The sequence below is a fragment of the Camelus ferus genome, chromosome 1, assembly GCF_009834535.1.
Source record: "Camelus ferus isolate YT-003-E chromosome 1, BCGSAC_Cfer_1.0, whole genome shotgun sequence".
Lineage (NCBI taxonomy): Eukaryota > Metazoa > Chordata > Mammalia > Artiodactyla > Camelidae > Camelus > Camelus ferus.
In genome coordinates this window covers 23,018,191-23,034,046 of record NC_045696.1, presented here as the reverse complement: position 1 = coordinate 23,034,046, position 15,856 = coordinate 23,018,191, and the positions used below count along the sequence as shown (strand labels likewise).

General features: G+C 33.1%; 1 protein-coding gene across 17 annotated transcripts in view; it reads left to right on the top strand.

The window, feature by feature from the left end:
• LOC116662781 overlaps positions 1-15,856 on the top strand; it is a 551,908-nt gene that overhangs the window by 422,288 nt on the left and 113,764 nt on the right. The window lies entirely within an intron of this gene.

Here is a 15,856-nt window from a genome sequence, read left to right as displayed (position 1 = left end):
CACTGTTCTAGTGTTAATTCAATAAGTGTTTTCTCATGAAAATCAAATTTCTTTGTATGTAAAAATGTTACCATAGTTCAATATTTTATTTCATGTATGTATTTATCATTTATAGACACATTTATCTGTCTTTTAATTTTTCTTCTGGATATATTTCTAGAAATTAAATTATTATAATCCTGAAATTTTAGAGCTTTTGATTCATTTTGCAAAACTGCTTTCCAGAGAGAGTACCAATTTATATTACTGTGAAAGATTTCTGAAACTTCCAAACATACTTCTCTCATCAGTATTGGAAAGTCCTATGATAAAATGGTTTGCATAAAAAGTTGTGATTTATCATTTAAACTAGATTTCTTTCATTTATGCTAGTTAGCAGATAAAGTTTTTAAATGTTGAACACGATTTTCATAAGAATCTTCTGGCTTCCGGTCTTGCCGCTTATTACTTTTAATCCACTACTACCCCAATGCTATTCATATAGCTCAGTCCTGCCCACATTGTGCAAAGAATACCAGGGATTCCAAGTTACTCACAAAATAACTTCCAAAGTGGTGGTCCAGATTGCTATCCTTTTTACAGCCTAGTCCCAATCTGCTTTCTCCCCATTAAATTTCTTCTTTCTTCCTCATACACCCTGTAATTGTGTCCAGGTGGTATACTTTTCAATCCCCTTCCTCCTATAATTTTTATCCTCCCAATTCTACCAGTTGACATCCTACCTATGGTTTAATATTTGGTAAATATGCCTTAACGTTTATGTAAGATCGCTGTGTCTATCTAATGTAGCATTTTGTTTTCCATTTTCTTGTCCTTGGTATTCAATTTTACGGAAAAGTTCCAATACTGACATTTTAAAAGACCTTTGAGAGCATGTTCTACTGTTGTAAGATATAATTACAAAACAGTAGACCTTTTTTTAAATCTTGTGTTTTAAAATAACCTCAAGCCTACATATCTAGAATTTCCCAAAAAAGTTTGTCAAATTTTGGTTGCTGAGTCTTTGAAAAATTGCTTAAAGATATATAAATAATAAGTTTTTGAACCAATTAAGATAATTTAAAATAATTTACATATGGTGGTTATGTTCTATGTAAGTACACATTTGAGTTTAATTCAAAAATTATGCAAACTAACTTTGTGTAATTGTCACCAAATGGTGGTCATTAAATCCTATTTATTTTGGGATACATGTGTTTCATTTTTGATAATCTGCCTTCCATTCAGCCAAACACATGTTTCTTCCCAAAGAAAAAAATAAGAACATGATAATCAAGATATGCACTCAGTTTACAAGTCAATTAATCTGGAAAAATAGACCAATTGATTTAATAATCAGTTCTATATTGGCTTGTATTTAGGGCTGTAACTTCAAATAAATCAGGGATTTTTTTCTTTCTTCTGTTAATATCACCTGTCTCATTTGGATATATATTTATATTTACATTTGCATTTATATGTACATTTATATCTTACTTAACATAGTAGTTGCACATGGTAATCAGGAAATAATGACAGTCCTTTTAATAACCAGTGGTAGGTCCAATTATAACACTATATGCAGGAAATCTATCAGTAATTTAATTTTTAAGTTCTTTTTAAGCACTTCTCTGAAATACACTTGCTAATGCTCTAGTCTAGATAGAATTAAAATTTTTTGAAGTGTTATTAATTTATGATTGTGGACTCAAATAAAGTATAGTTATTGCATTAAGTGAAATTAGAGTGAAAAGTAGCATAGATAATATTCTCAGATCATACATCGAATTATCAGGATCCACATTAATTAATGACATTGACTTAAATGTAATTGTCAATTAACTTTCTATTGGAGAGAATTGATGTTTTTATGTTATTCAGCTTGCTTCATCTAAAATAAATAAGTGTTTTTCTGGCAAAAAAAAAAAAAAAATTACTTTGGCTTCCTGGTTAGCCATTTTGTTTCCAGCATCTTCAAACACCTCAGTCACACAAAGTACTATTCCAATAGTCTTCAGACCACACAAATAGCACAATGTTTAATACTTGGTTTAACAAAATAGGGGCATTAGCACTCACAATTTTGATTCTTTACATATTGACTGGACTCGTTAAGGCAAAAGATCAAAGACTGTTTTTTAAAAAGGAAAAAAGAAAACCTCCATGCTAGAAAAATGGAGAAAAGCTGAGTTTGAAATTAAATCCTAAGCCTCATAGGTTGGCTTTTCAACAGTTCAAACCTCAATTTTTTTGCTTTTGCTCCCATTTGAAACAAACCTAAGTGCTATGTGTTGCTAGCTTTTTTGGTTTCTTTGTTAACAGCATTTCTCTTTTTAATCAGCCTGTCTCCTGGTTTCATTATTTTCTTTGATCTCTGTTCTCTTTTAATTTACCTCTTTTTTACATAGTCTCATAGTCTCTTTTCTGTCACCCCTTCTCTTCATCCTCTAAATCTTCGTAATTGCATCTAATGATTAGACCTGATAGCAATAGAGTTCTTTTGTCTGCTTGCAATAAGCATGCATGAACAACACTGTGAAACTTTCTTGATACTTTTGCCCCACTTCCACCATTTTCATCATCTATGAAGCTATCGTAGATGAAATTTGAGATAGTATTTTCAACATATAAGTTCCGTCTCTTACAATTCTCAGTACCGATTTGGAGGATTATTTATATCTTTACCTTTGGGAGGGTCCTGATTATTAGAATCTTTTTCTACTTCTCAGAGAAGTGATAGCTCCCATTTTCAAAATTTTCCAGTGCTTTCATCTCATACTGCTATGAATTACTTTTGCTTTGTGAAGAAGAGAGATATTGTGTAGGAAATGTGTGTGGGAGTCACAGAATATAGACAAGCCTGAGATTCTAAGTATTCTAGTAAGTGCTCTGTCTGGGTGGTACCAAACCACAGTACTTCAGACCACACAATGTACTTCATCAACACTTCAGTTAAACTGGCCATTTCTTTTAATCCTATAGCCCAAAACAAAAGAAAACATAACCCACCAAAATCTTTTAATTTTTAACTTTTTGGTTGCTAGTTTTGGCATCAAGTGCATAAACTCTAATCATAGAAATGACTTTCTTACAGGGGATAGAGTATGCCAACTAACCGGAGCAAAGCAAATAAAGAAAGTTCTCAAAATGAACAGGGCATTCGTGCAGACACTGTGGCAAGGAGACCAGTATTTACTCATCTCAAAGGACAGTGTCTTTTAGTCAAATTTACTATCCTTTTTGCTCTGGCACTTGGGAATGGTAACAGAATTCATAAGATAAAACTAAACATTGCCCTTTTTAATGTGAGGAGACTATGAAATAGAGCTCACAAACTGGAATTCATGAATATAATTATGTTGTAATATTGCTGGAGAAAAGAAAACAGACTCATGACTTTATTAAGTAGATGATTTGAGTTTCAGAGCCCAGTACGTTTAATTTATTAAAAGAATGCTTTCGGTATAGTCAATTCCAGGGAAATAGATGCCTGCTATGACTGAACTGGAGCTTTCATTGAAAAGCTGCTGAGCTGAAAACAGGTTAAGAAAGGGGACTGTTAAGCATTGCATCATTAATTGTTGAGATTTTTCTCAAGGCAGATGAAACAAAGAAATACTGGTATAAGTTCTACTCTCTTTGATGTTGATTTGAAAATAAGTTATTTTAGAAAATTTAGAGCAGAAAAAATAGGAATAGAATTTTAAATTTAACACCAAAGTAATTTGAAGAAGTAAAGCGAAGACATATTATAGATTGTGGAGTTTTCTTGATTTATTTCTGTGTTTGCTGAGCTTTTCCTATGCAATAGAGTTGTATAAAAAATAAACAGTAGTCCTGTATTCTACAAAGAAAACAGACAATATGCCTTTTTTGATTATTGTTCTTTGAAAATGCTTTATCTGAATTTGAAGTGAAAAAAATTTCATATTTCTGCAAATAATCCTACAGTGCTAAAATGAACACATATATATTGGTTATCACAGCTCTCCTCTATACTTTGCACACTTACATTACATACACCAGGAAAACATACCCCCACTGGCTTCCCCCCATCATCCCATGACTTTGACCTTTCCAGTCAATATCCTACAAGCTCTCAGATTTCTCAGTTCCTACCCCTGTGTGTTTTTTTAGCAGTTAAACTGCTTTTCTTTTCAGAGCACTAGACATCTTACTATTGTTAGAAATATTAATAAAATATGTATTCTCAATCTCACAAAATATTATTAACACTGTTATTATTTGTATAATATCAATATTTATTATGAGCCCCTCTTCAAAGATAATCTATACACAAAGGTATTAGAGTAGGCAGCTTAGCCCCTTGAATAAGAAGGGACAAGATAGATCTGTGTGAACATAAGGAAAAAATGAGATCCAGAGAAATTAGAAATCTCATGTAGGAGAGCTTCTATTAAAGCCCTTATTGTTTTGGTTGGTTGGGATAATTTACCAACAATCCCTGTTTTTTTTTTTAAAGTACTAATTACAAAATAGAATTGTTGTACCTTCTAATTTTAGAATGTCACTTGTTTTTAAGTCTATAAAATTCCACAAGGATTTCATTGGGAGCTTATTTCTAAAATGGTATTTAAAGAAATAGATGAAATAATAGACTGAATTTTTTTTTTTTTACAAAAGGATAAAAGCCTTTCAAAATGGTTAAATTTAGCCAATACTCATTAGTGCAGTTTAACAATAATTGATCACCCCTGAGGTGTGTGTCATTGTTACTGGTCACAGAGCTTAAAAAACTTTAATTACCAGATTATGCTAGATTACTTACTTTAAAAGAATGAAAAGAATAAGAAAGAAAATAAAATTTCTTCAGAAATCCAAGAATAATACTTTAATAAAGAATTATTTAAGGTACATTTATTGCCAGACTTCCTTATATCATTAATACACAAGTGCTGACTTTTGAGGAAATAGCAAAAACCTTAAGTAGTGTGTAATATTTGGGGGTTAGTGTCTACATTTTTGTGCAGGTGTATACTTTCAGGTTAGCAGAAATTGTTATTCACATGTCTTCTCATGATTCTGAATCACTGTGCTCCCTATATGTATGGCAATTCAAAAGTTTTTATATATAAGTGTTTTACCTTTTTAAAATTAGTAGTACCATGTGACAAATTTTAACTTCCATAGCAAAGAAAAAAAATTTTGTTATGCCTTAAAAACCACTTCCATTACTGGAAAAGCAAGAAGAAAATGCTTTATGAATTCTGAAATGAGCAGGAAAATAATGCTGTAATTTGTTACTGCTGTGTGGAAATGCACTACAATTGATCAATAATTTTAAGAGCTTGCTGTATTTTAGTACAGTTTTTGTCATAAAGTAAAAGATACCGAAGTAATTAGCATAGTACTTCTCTTCAAATGTGTTATGATATAATTATGGAAATGTGTCTAAAACACATGGAAGAATCTTGAATAACAGAAAGCTACATCCCCGGAAAGTGTATTCAGGGACAGAGGAGTTGAGAGGAGATGGGATCTAAGGATGGCGGCGGTAACAGGAGAGTGCTTCCTGGGAGCATCAGGAGTATGGTGTTGACTCTGCAGCACTTCGTTCATGAAACTAGGGTAAAAGTGGAAGGCATTTTATATGAGGTGCATCTCAGGCATGAAAGAATGCAGTGTCCAATGAATGTGACTGTTAATGAGACAGCAAGAAGGCGATCGAGAAGCTGGTGAATCACAGTAAATACATTTAAATGAGAATGATGCAAGCAGTTTATGTATGGCCTTGACAGCTTTGTAGAAAAGTTTGTGTTTGGGATGGTTTGAAGTAGAACTCCACAGTTGATTTTTAAGCAGTGTTATAACATGATGAAAGTAGCATTTAAGATGGATTAGTCTGGAACTGGTATGCAGTATGTGGGTGACAGGTGAAGTGTGGAAAGAAAGGTGAGAGGCAGCCTGGAGTCAGGAAAGTCCGCAGGAAGCAGTTGCTGCTGTGCAGGTGTGGAGGGAGAGATAAGCTTTTAGCTTCGGGTGGTGGCAATTAGAAAAGGGAGGCTACCTGAGGCATTTAATTTACAATAACACCAAGTATCTATATTTTGATCTTATAACTGCCCTCGTATGTTTGGTCTGAAGGTTGCTGGCTTAGTCCTGTGAACAAAATGTGTTTTCTTTAATGCATTCTTTATCTCTTATTTAAAGACATTATTAAAAATCCACATTGTTCTGGCTATACAAAGGTAGTACAATATAGTATCATGCATCCACCAAGAGTGTGTACTTTGAATTATTTTCCAACAGTGGCAGTAGGATTTGCTGAGCTGAATATATGTTCCCAGCATATCCCCGTTATGAACAACAGCCAGTACTTTTGAGGTTGATGGCAAAAGTTAGTGACCCAGTGATGGCCTGGAACTGGAGACTGTGTCTGTGGAACAGAAGGGAGCAGGTACACATAATGCATACCACCCCCCAATGGTATCATAAATGCCATTTACTGAGAAGCTGAACCAATCCACCATGCATAACATGGAGAATAAGCTAGCTGCAAGAAAGATGGCAAAAAGTTAAATTAATAGAATTTCTTTTTGAGCTCTATGTCTAAGAAGGCCTTTTAACTTTTCACTAATTCTGTAAATTATCAGAATGCAGGCTCCAAATTAAACTAATAGCATATTTGATGAAGACATGAGCTTGATGCTTATATGAATCTTATGAATAACAAAGGAGTACATTTTCCATTTTTAAAGCAGTAATTCATACTGTGCTTGTCAATTAGAATGCCATTTAGAGGTCATTTATGAGACAGAGTTCAGCAATACAAGCATGAGGATTCCTTCCATAATGTGGGAAATTTTCTTTCTTGCCCATTGGAAAGATAAGGTCTATTTTGTAATTAGAGGGTGAACATTATAAACAGTGTTTTACTGTTGTCATTGCTGCTGCTGTTTTGTTTGATTTTAGAATGGAAACCATTTTATACTGACTTTTTCTAAATAGCCTCTGACCTGTCTAAGGGGGTCAATACAGGATGGTTTTGACATATCAATGCTAAACACGTTGCATCTGCAACTTGGTCAATTCCATTTGTCCTGCTGTTTTAACAACTGATTTCTTCATATCAACAAATTGACAATTAAGTGACCCAAGTAACTTGTTTAGATAGTTCAAGCGATTGCTTTTAATACACATTTTTCCCTTGGACATTTATACAACTTTATGACAATCTCTGTATACCTATTAGTCTATTTTTGCCATTTCTACCTCCCTAAAAAGAATGTTATTTATATAACAGATATTCATGTAATATATATGACTCATGTATATTACTGTATATTATTTCTACATCTCAGTCATGGAAGAATTCTTGAGCTATAATAAAGTATTGTGTGAATTTTATTTAATAAAGCAAGCATTTTTTAGGACTCTTTGAACCTTGTGGTTGCAACTTCTATTTTATGATAGTATGATGGGAGATGGTATCCATTATGTACCTGTTCCCTTCTGTTCCACAGACACAATCTCCAGTTCCAGGCCATCCCTGCATCACTAACCTTTGCCATCAACCTCAAAAGCACTGGCTGTTGTTCATAACGGGGATATGCTGGGAACGTATATCCGGCTCAGCAAATTCAGCTGCCATTGTTCGAAAATAATTCAAAGTACATGCTCTTGGTGGATCCATAATACTGTATTGTACTACCTTCGTATAGACAGAACAATGTAGATTTTTAATAATGCCTTTAACTTTCTCTTTTAGAAAGTAATTAGTCACCTATATTTGAAAATCTCTAGGAATTTGCTCAGGGCAATACAAGCCTTTCATTTATTAAAGGTGGGGCGATGAAACCTCCCTTTCTAGTTGTACTTGTCTGAAGAAAAACTGTATTAGAGCTTTGATATGATCCTGACAGGTAGCCCAGTTGCCCTCGGCTCTAAAATGCCTAAGAAAGCTTGGCAGTGGGGAGCTGGAGGTGGGGAATCAATTTAAACTATATAGAGAGTTCACTGTTTTGGGCCAATTTATCCATTCATTTCCCGCAGATGTAATGATAATTAAAACTCACTCGTCAGTGTGGGAATTACTTAAAAAAAAAAAAAGAAAAAAAAAAGACCTCCTTATTAATGATGAAGAGAAACTGTAAATAGTTTAGATGGGAACATCAAGATGATAGAAGTGAAGTTATGCCAGAATCATGGAGTGGGAAGGCATCACGAGCTTCTTGTGACACCAAAAATAGCAAATGATGAATAAAAAGTACAGCAATATTTGATAAGTGTTTTGATATTTGTGATGACTACTTCAGGAAATGAACACGTAGACAAGTGTAAAACATATTTAAGACGTTAAAATGTAAAGATCAAGACTTGATTGCACCAGATTGCACCATACAAAAAAGAAAAGATACAGAGATAAAGCCTTAAAATCGGTATATTTTTTAAATCTGTCTATCCTGAATTAATACAAGTCAACTTGGGATCAATTCAAACCAGGGGCTTGAAATTCTTACTCTAAAATATATAAGCATGAAGTTTATATGAAAATTGCTCATGTAAATAGTCTATTTCCTTGAGAAAAGTTCATATAAATTTTTTCAATAAGTCCATGTGAGAAACTATACTTAAATTTCACAAGTTAGAAGATTTTGTATTATATTTCAATTTTTGTTCAGAGAATAAGTGAGGAAAAGAATCTTACACATTTTTTAAGCTCGAAAAGGCACAAATATCTGATTGTCTTATAAGCAGAGAATAAAATAGGAAAAAGTAATTTCTGGGTGTACATGGCACTTTTTGCCTCTCTTTAAGCACTTACAGTGTAGTACAGGTCTTGCAAGTAGCTTAATAATTGTGGAAAAGCCAGTAATTTTTCTATTTTTTGTTTATTGACTTGTTAATGTATTTTAACCATGTAATTAATAATAAAATGTATTTGCTAATCACAAGGTGTATATTCTCAGGACACTATTAGTAATCCTTTATTGAAAACATTATTTTACTAGATTTATTTCATTCACTGCTTTTTTCCCAAGAAATTCTATATTCCGTCATGAATAAATTGTGCCCATCAGTCTATGTAGAGTAGGAAAAATGCAGAGCAGAGAAATAAAAGGTGGATAGTGAATGAATGAACTGTAGAGTCTGAAGATCTTTGGGAAGGAAGAAGGGAACTGCTTTATAAAATAAAAGAAGTAGGTAGTAAAAACCAAGAGCACTGATCAAAACTGTGGTGTAGAAGTAACCATAGAATATTGTATATCCATGGGAGTGCTTACATATGCCACTGGACATTTGTGTGTGTGTGTGTCTGTGTGTTTGTGTAGCATAGAGGGTGAAGGGGGTAAGCATTGTTGTATTTTTTATTCTGGATTCACTTTCTTTTTGGATGCAGTTACTACAATGGTATTAAAATTTCTGAAAAAGAAAGAAAACTATTTTTTTTACTTTTGCAAATATACTTAATATAACACATCCAAGTTCATCCTAAATGCATTTTGATACAATTTTTCAACCTGTAATTCTTCAAGAAGTGGAATCAACTGTACATCTGTGGTTAATTAGCTCAGTGAGTTGAATTGTGGTGCTAATGAGGCCACAGCCCGGGTTTGATCCCCAGATGGGCCAGTGAGGTTTTCTCTCTTCTTGAGTCACAGACTCCAGTTCAAATCCAGGCCAACTGTCTCATAGCTGCATGCCACTGACCATGAGGGAAACTGGGCAAGAGAAAGTAAATCCAACAGTATGCCTGGAAAAGATCCCCAACTATACACAGTATCTGCTGGTTAATATTTATCAGTAACACCCATGTGTGAAGAGAAGTATACATTATGCGCTCTGTACTGCTACCATGGGACACTCAGGAAATTTTCTGTGGCCTCAAAGGACCCATTAAGGAATAAATAATACTAAAAATTATCTAAAGAGACCATAAAAATAGACTAATTCATAACCAAAAATTGAATCTATTTCAACTTGCAAGTGAAGCAAAATTTCGCATGTTGACTTTTCTTCAGTAGATCATAATGGTCCTTAAGAGTTCTGCTAGAAACATTCGCTGCAGGTTCCCTTGAGTTCTGAGCCAAGCTGTGAAATGAGACAAAGCACGGGGAAGAGGAGGCAGACGGTAGGCCAAAATATCACATTTGTTGTGAATCAGGACTAGATTGGAGGATGTAGCTTAGACACGGAGATATACAGACTTTTTCATAGTAACCTCAGAATCAGAAAAACTTACTCATCCATTCAGACTAGAAAATCTAGGTCTCCTCAGTGGGACAGGCCCCATTTTATTGCCTGATAGCTCTTTTTGCGGGAAGGTCAACCCCAAAGAAAATAGAATAGCAAAAGGGATTGACTGATGCATGGGTATTTTTTTCTTGCAAACATATCAATCAGAATAGGTCCCTGGGAAGACTGAGTAAGAGGAGAGAGGCCTGGATTGTTTCATAGAAAAAAAAAAAATCATCAGGAGTGGGAAAGAATTCCTGCCACCCTCACCTCACCTAATCAAATCTTTTTAATTAAACAAATGGCCAGTGTAAGATGAAAAGCAGGGAAAATGCCAGAAACCACGACTTACACTGTATGTACATTCTGGCAAAAAAAAAATACTGTAAACTTTTGGAGAATCAGTGTAGCTCTGTGGTATGGTGGTCCTTCCTGATGTTCTCCCAAATTTCCGAGGGTGGATGGTTCACAGGATGTGTGCCACATCGTGGTCATAAACATGACCATAAAGAAATGCTTGGACTGGAAAAATTTACATACCATGATGGGAAAATCATATTCAAAGCAAATTTCTTGGTGAAATAAAGAATTTTCCTGGTTCATTTTCATTAATGATAGACTCAACATAATTTTATTCTGAGATCCCATGAAAAAAATCTTTTATTTTTCTCTTTGCTTTTACTATTTTTTTGGTTTTGGTTTGGTTTTTTTTTTCTTTCAGTTTTATTGAGATATAATTGACATACAGCACTGTGTAAATTTAAGGTGTACAGCAGAATGACTTGACTTACATACATCATGAAATGATTACCACAGTAAGTTTAGTGATCATCCATCATCTCATATAGATACAAAATTAAAGAAATAGAATTTTTTTCATGATGACAACTCTTAAGATTAACTATCTCAACAACGTTCATATATAGCATATAACCATGTTAATTATATTTATCATACTGTACATGACATTGCTAGTACTTACTTATCTTATAACTGTAAGTTTGTACCTTTTGATAACCTTCATCCAGGTCCCCCTTTCCCCAAACCTCCTTCTCTGGTAACCACAAATCTGATCTCTTTTTCTATGAGTTTATTTGTTTTTGAAGTATAATTAACCTACAACACTATGTTAGTTCCTATTACCCAACATAGTAATTTGGTATCTAAACACTTTAAAATTACCACCAAGATATATCTAGTCACAATATGTCATCATACAATGATATTACATAATTATTGACTATATTCTTTGCACTTTACATTTCAAACCCATGACTCATCTGTATCCCAACTGAAAGTTTGTACTTCTCAATCTCCCTCACCTATTTCTTTCCTCCCCCCAAACCCTTCCCCTCTGGCAACTGCCTGCCTGTTCTCTGTATCTGTAACTATGTTTCTGTTTTATTACGTTTATTCATTTTTTTAGATTCCATATATAAGTGAAATTATACAGTATTTGTCTGAAAATATATCTTTTAACACTATGTGGCATGTTCCCTTTTGGGGATTCACAACACCACAATGCATTTCAGCGCTTTAATGTTTAACTTTATTGCAGTGTTTCCCATACTTTTGATTAGAAATACCATTGTAACTGGTGTTTGGTAAATTTAAGATGTGGGAACGCTCATCAAAATTATGGTATAACCAAAATCTCTGTAGTAAGATTTTATAGTGTCTAGTTTATTACTAACAATGAAGAGACAATTTATCCTCGAGTTATGATGTGAAAAAATACATGGCATACCAAATGGAAAGAGTGATTTAATAAAAGCAATTTTGCATTTATACCCTGTTGTGATCTATAGAGAAAGACTCCATCAATATGTTTGCATTGTAATTGTGATTTTGAGCATTGATATTTTTCAGAACATCGCTTTGATCAGTGAAAATACTCAGTTTAAACTTTGGCATAAAACTACAATTTGTTTTCCAAGGAGAAAAACTAGTGTGGGAAATTAACTTGGTTATACAAGTGAGAACAATTCAATGTCAGTTAATTTGACACATATTTAGAGCACTTCTTTTGTGCCTGGCACTCTTCAACGCACCTGTGTTATAGCAGTCAACAAAATAGACAAATATCCCTGCCCTAATGGAGTTTACATTATAATGGGAGACGCTAACCCCTCCTCCACTTCTCAAATATTTTGAAGTAAATACATCTCCAAATTTAAATAAATAAAAATGTTTGTCATTATAGGATTAAAACCTCCCAAGTGGATTTATAAGCCCAGAAAATATAAAAGAGGTAGGAGGAGGATTTGAGTTACTTAAACACATTTGTTCACTCTTTCCTCAGAGAGGCAAACGATTATAAGATTTTACCAGTACAAAATCTTTTCTGTATTTTAGAACCTGCAGAAAGCTCTTATGAAAACAAATGATTCAGTGTTATTCTTTTGATCCTCCTTGGGACTTTTTTCTCTTGTTTTTTTTTCCTGATCTCAAGAAAACTTCTAACAATCAATGCATCTTCATCACTTTTCCTACCTAATTTATCTGCATCATATGACAATATAACTGAATATTCATTCATTAAAACAACAGACTAAATTAACTGTATTTAATTTCATGACTCAAACTCTCAAAACTTCTATTCTTGTCATAATACTTTTAATGCAAGTGACATTTGGCCCAAATATGAGTTCTCATGATAACTATTAAGTGCGAACTTTCACTTTCTGCCTAAACTCTTTACTTTTTCAACTAACCTGAGTTAATATAGATTAGAACAGAAAGTAGGTTATACCCCTAGTAAGGAAAAAAATCTGATAATGAATCCAAACTTGTAATTTTCCATTACAATACTGAGTTGTAAATGCTCTTTAAATACATGCAGTTCAGTCCACTAGGATAATTATATGGTTTTTATGAATTTTCTAGATGTCTAATTTGCCTTAAATGAAACTTTATTACAGATTAATGAATATTAAAAAATGAAACATCAAGCAACACTATATATATTTTAAGTAAATAAAAATTTATTTAATTGTAAAATGGATGTTTTGTTTGAAAATCTTTAAGAATCCTGTGTACTATTTGTGACTTACAAAAAAAGTTTCACCCAAATTTATATGCAAATATTAATTAAATTTACATCTCCATTTCAAATTGTCATTTAAGGTAGGTATACAGAGTTTTGTGGAATCTGAGATTAACAGACATTTTAAGTTAGGGCAATCCTGTTTAATAATACATGCAGTCCCATTATTCTTTATAGATTTAATTTATCTTTGGAGAAATTATTAACAAGTTGATTCAACTGTATTTGAAAGGAATAAATTTTAATTGTGAAGATTCAAAATTGTATACAGAAATCTATAAGAAAATACTTTAAAACTATGCCTATTGTTGTTGAAATAATCATAAAAGACATCACTTGGTATGTTTATTTACTATGTTAATAATATTGGATGACAGTCTAATTTAATTTAAAGTCTTACTGATTCACTTTTTTAGACCTTATGACAAAACAGAGCTCTAAATGTTCCTCACATTTCTCATGTTTTCTGCATAAAGCAAACAGTCCAGAAAATCAGAATTCACTAAACTGAAAACTATTTGATTTCACTTATTTTTATAACTTTTTAAAAAATTGAAGTATAGTTAATTTACAGTGTTGTATTAGTTTCAGGTATACAGCAAAGGGATTCAGTTATACATACATAGGGAATTATGTTCAGTATTTTGTAAATAGCCTATAATGCTTTTACTTATCTTCAGTGAATTTTATCCCCCCTCAAAAAGGAAAAAAAAACATCTAGTGGTCTAAACAAGACTAAAAAATCTTCAATACAATTATACTGGAAAAGTAATTTTATATTCTGTCTCCACCTCTCTCTACTACTCCCATTGTGGGCAGGGGAGAGGGGAGAAAAAGGAGGGAGAGAGACACAGACAGAGACAGACAGACAGAAAGAGAGGGAGAAATTTGAAGGAAAAAAAATGCAAGCTAAAGATTTGCTTTGAAAAAAAAAAAAAAAAACAGCATGCTTAGTGAAAAACACTAGCCCTGGATAAGAATCAGATGACCTGGGTTCCTGGGTTTTATATCCCTGATATGTTACTTTAAGCAAGTATATTAATCACTGTGACCTTCAGTTCACTGGTGTGTAGATGAGAATAATAATACCTGCTTTGCTTAATTTTTAAAGATGTGATGATTATCAAATGATATATGTAAAACATAGCATCATATAAACTTATAATAATGGTAGCAGCATTGATGTTTATAAGAAATACTGCTAGGAAATATTGCTAGATAGCTTTATGTTATTTTCGATTGAGCATAAAGTTCTGAGGCTTAAAAATGACTATGATAGCTAACATTGTCTAATGCTCATTATGTATAGACGTGTTCTAATACTTTATTTAATCCTTTCGACAAGCTAATGGAGTAATTATTATCTTTATTCCTTATGCAAAGAAGAGGAAAGTGAATAGAGGTTGATTGAATGACTTTACCCAGGGTCACAGTACCAAAGGGGCCTCAGATTATCTGGTCTGTCCTGTCTCAGTAAGGCAGTATCTTCTGTAGGATCCATCCACACACTTTTCCAGCCTCTGTTGAAATGTATCTGAGTAAAGGAGATGGGGCATGTGGATGTGTTCACTGTGGTGAGGAGACTTCCGCCCATGGCAGCTCCTCAGTCTTTAAAACACACTTCCTTGAATCAAGTTGATACTTACTTCCCTATCACTAGCAAGCATAAATAACTAGAACCGTAGAAAGAAAATGACTTCAATAATTCACTATTCCTACTAAAATAAAGGAATTTCAATAATAATTTTGACAAATGATAGTGAAGGGAGTAGGAGGGGTCAAGTTCTAAAATAAATACTTAAATATCATGATAGGACCTTACAAATGCATTGTTAGATGCGTGTTGTTATGTATATGGGGAAAGGCATTTTGTAGTATAATCTAAGCAATAAACCTTTTGAAATGAAACATATTGACCATGCTTGCTCAACATATGTAGGAAATTCTTGCATATACACATGCACGTGTTAACATTTCAGACGCTCAGATGGAATAGTTAAATAGATCCAATCTCCACACCCTGGAAATCTTTCTCCTATGAACCACCATTATCAAATTCAAACAACGGCAGTTAAACATGGTGATCACTGAAGCACTGTTTGTGAAATGAATAAACCAAATGAAATTAAATAGTCAACTCTGAACCCAACTCTGATTACAGCCTAAGCTGTGTTTTCTAAAGCAGGTTTTAAATCGTTAGATTATTTTTAACCAAAGCATATATTCGGCACATAGAAATACTACTTTTAGTTTTGTTGATCTTACTCCTCTTTTCTGTCTTAGAATAACAAATAGTAAGATGTTTCTGTTCTTTGAAATTTAAAACATTATAATACAAAGGACAGTTTTCATTATTAACTGTTAGTAAAAACCCTACACACACCCACACACACACGTTTTTCTCTTTTCATACCATTTCCTATTTTCAAATAAGAAAACATGCATTTGAACAAACAGTGCATGGTATTTGCTCATTAGAAGTCAATTACAAAATTATTTTTGAAAATAGTCAAGGTATGTAATCTACCTTGTAGCATACTTGAACTATTTACTCAAACCAAATATGCAAATAACAATGATTTTATTCATGCACATTCATTACACCTGAAATTCATCTTTTTCTTTTCCATCTTT